This window comes from Petaurus breviceps, unplaced genomic scaffold (genome assembly GCF_028583685.1).
Source record: "Petaurus breviceps papuanus isolate PSGF00001 unplaced genomic scaffold, PetGlider_PUasm1.0 184, whole genome shotgun sequence".
Classification (NCBI taxonomy): Eukaryota; Metazoa; Chordata; class Mammalia; order Diprotodontia; family Petauridae; genus Petaurus; species Petaurus breviceps.
This window is the reverse complement of record NW_027185793.1, coordinates 945,128-948,362: the sequence shown is the minus strand read 5'-3', so window position 1 is coordinate 948,362 and position 3,235 is coordinate 945,128. Positions and strand designations below refer to the sequence as shown.

The 3,235-nt window shown below is 40.4% G+C and overlaps 1 non-coding gene across 1 annotated transcript; it reads left to right on the top strand.

The window, feature by feature from the left end:
* Window positions 1–294: 294 nt before the first annotated feature.
* On the top strand, window positions 295–401 carry LOC138161365 (U6 spliceosomal RNA). Its single transcript, XR_011168348.1, has one exon. It is a non-coding gene; the product is annotated as a U6 spliceosomal RNA (small nuclear RNA).
* Window positions 402–3,235: the final 2,834 nt, after the last annotated feature.

The following is a 3,235-nucleotide window of genomic DNA, read 5'->3' as shown; positions in this document are numbered from 1 at the left end:
TCTCTCTAGTGTCTCTCCAAATCTACATCACCAGCTCCTCCCACTTCAGGACTTTCTTTTCACATCAACAAGCCCATCCCACAGGTGGGATTAACAAACTCTGGGTTTTAACACAATCAGTTTGAAAACCAAGCCAATACAGGGGAATCTTTAATTGCCATTACTATCACAGAGGTGAAGATGAATGATGCGATTTTCTAGTTCTAAGGCTTTGGTGTAAAGTTTTCAGTGTTAGTAAAGGGCGAGCAGTGATTTAGGTAGTCATAAGAATGCAAGACAAGGTTTGAGAGCCCTGTGCTTGCTATGGCAGTGCATAGTTGAAATTTGGAATGATACAGAGAAGATTAGCATGGACCCTATGCAAGAATGACACTCAAATTCATGAAGCATTCCATATTTGGGGGAAAAAAATTCTAGATCCCCTCTAGTCTTGTTAAGTGAAGCTTCAGGGTTATCTATACAGCCCAAGTACTAACTGCAATGGCCATGATGGGAAATGAAATTCACTAACTCTACCCAAATAACATGTAGTTTGGGGGGAATTGCTACAATATGTGAAACAGTGAAATAAAAAAACAAGTTTTTTCCAAGGATCTCTGGGTCTAGATTCAGGAAAACTCATCTTCCTGAGTTCAAATTTGGCCTCAGATACTTACTAGTTATATGACCCTGAGCAAGTCACAGCTCTATTGGTTTCAGTTTTCTTATCTATAAAATGAGCTGGAGAAGATAATGGAAAACTATTGCAGTATCTCTGCCAAGAAAACCCTAAATAGGGTCATGGAAAGTCAGACATGACTGAAAAATGTATTGAATAACAACAAATCTCTCGTTAGGCTATGGGTACAGTGGTAAGTTGGGCTCACTAAAAAGCTGAAATAACCATATAGCTATGAGCATTTTTTTTAGGGAGCATCTATTAATGAAAGGATTTTTAGAAATGAAAAAAAATTTTCAAGATCATCTAGTCCAATTCTCTGAAACTTCAATGGAGCAAACTGAAGTTTGGGGACATAAGGTATGAGAAACCTGGAAAGGAGGGTGTAGGCTATGAAGAGTTCTGAATACTAACCAGAAGATTCTACACTTGAGAAGTATAAAGAGTGTTATGTGGTGTCTGCCCCTACAGATCATTAACCCCAGGTCAAATCAGCTACCTTGACTTTTTATAAATAGATAATGTGAGTAATGAAGAAGCCCTAGTCTGAGTATATATGAAACTGTCTCCAAGCTAAGATATATACCATGTTTCCCCGATAATAAGACCTATCCCGAAAATAAGCCCTCCCCTTACTGTGTAAGATTCCTCTAAAATAAGCCCTCCCCCGAAAATAAGCCCTATTGAGATTGCTACTGTAGTGAAGGTGATCCCCTGTGCTACACGCTACATTAATGTACCCTCTGTATGCACCGCCTCCCCCCCCCCGGAAACGCACGCTGCGCTCCGAGCTGCATCCAATCAGAGCTGCAGCAGTGAGCGTGTCATCCTGTTCTTCCCCAGTGCTTTGCTTGCTGGTGCCATTGAGAGCAGTGCCGTGGAGGAGAGCTGAGGCAGGACAACATAAGCCCTCCCCTGAAAATAAGCCCTCTGGTGTTTTTCTTTCCAAAAAAATAATAAGACAGTGTCTTATTATTGGGGAAACATGGTAAAACTATCTCTAGGCCCTGAGAGTCTCCTAGAAACGTATGATACTTAACACAAATAATTATATTACTAAATTGTGTATTTAGGTAATCTTGGTCTTTCTTTACTTAGAAGACCAGGCAAGCCATATGGGCTAAATTCTTGATCTGGCAGAGGGGTGAGAAGCTTAATTCTGGATCAGGATATTGAAGTTTCATGCTAAGACTATTTAGGAAGGTGCTAAAGTTGAAAGGATTCTGGATTTGCAGAGATATACCATTATTCTATCATTTCAGTCATGTCCAACTCTTCATGACCCATTTGGGGTTTTCTTGGCAAAGATACTGGAGCAGTTTGCCATTTTCTTCTCCAGCTCATTTTTACAGATGAGGAAACTGAGGCAAATAGGATTGCATGACTTGCCAGGGTCAAAAAGCTAGTAAGTTCCTGTAGCCAAATTTGGACTCAGGTCTTCCTGACTCCAGACCCATAGCTCTACCTAGCTACAGACATGTGACTCTGCTTCAAATCCTATCTTTATTTTTTAAAACATCTGTGACCTTGGAAAGGATATTCCTCTTTTTGAGCACCAGTTTTCTCATCTAATCTAAGAAAAGACTGAACTAGAATAATTTCTAAGGTCATCCTCTGGTATTAAATTCTATGATCCTATGCTATAAACCCTTTTTTTATACCAGTCCAGTGTGTCTAGATACCATTCAGTGGCAATGAGGAGAAAGTGAAACTTTTGAATCCTGGCTAAGGGAATGGGACTAGAGACAGGCTAAAGATGGAACTCAACAGCTGGCTGTAAAAAGCCCCCTTCTTCACACATACAAATCTTGGAAAATATAAGCTACCTCACAAACCACTGGGCAAAAACCCAGTTACCCTTTGGGAGTTCTCCCATCCAAGGGAGTTAAGTGTGCTTTGAATAGAATCAAGGTTTCCCTCTCAACTTTTCTGCTTTCCATCTATGGAATGACTTAGTTAAACCACCATGACTGAGACAGACTATGAAGCCAAAATGAAACAACATTGCAGCTGCTGGTGCCACAGGTGTCCATCACATTCAAATGTAAACCAATCTGCCATGCTCTGCTGGGGAATCCGTATGACTCAGAGTCAAGGAAGGGAGAGAAGTCATCATTCTAGGCTCCCACACTAAGTCTGCTTGTGTGGAAGAGCAATTTTCTTTCTGTCAGTGCTAATGCTTTCCATTTCCCTTTGCCAAGAGGAATCCTTTGGCTATTATAGCCCTCATAACTGAACATTTGGTATGCAGGAAATTACATTGTCTTCTCTCTCATCTAGAAACTTTTATCTCCTTCCTCTTTCTTCTCATATTTAGATTTAGCTATTAAAAACTACATTTGTTTAGTCAAATTTTTATTTCACATTTATTATGTGTAAGGTATCATGGTACATACAAGGCAAAATAAAAACAAAATTCCTGCTCCTTCTCTTCTTCTATTGATAAGTTCCTGGGGTAAGGGGGGGGACACTCCATTTGGGGAACAGTCACAGACTGACCAAGCTTCATTCCCCTCCCTGTTGTGCTTCTGACTGTCCCATACTCTTCACCACCATAACTCAGCTATATCCTTACCA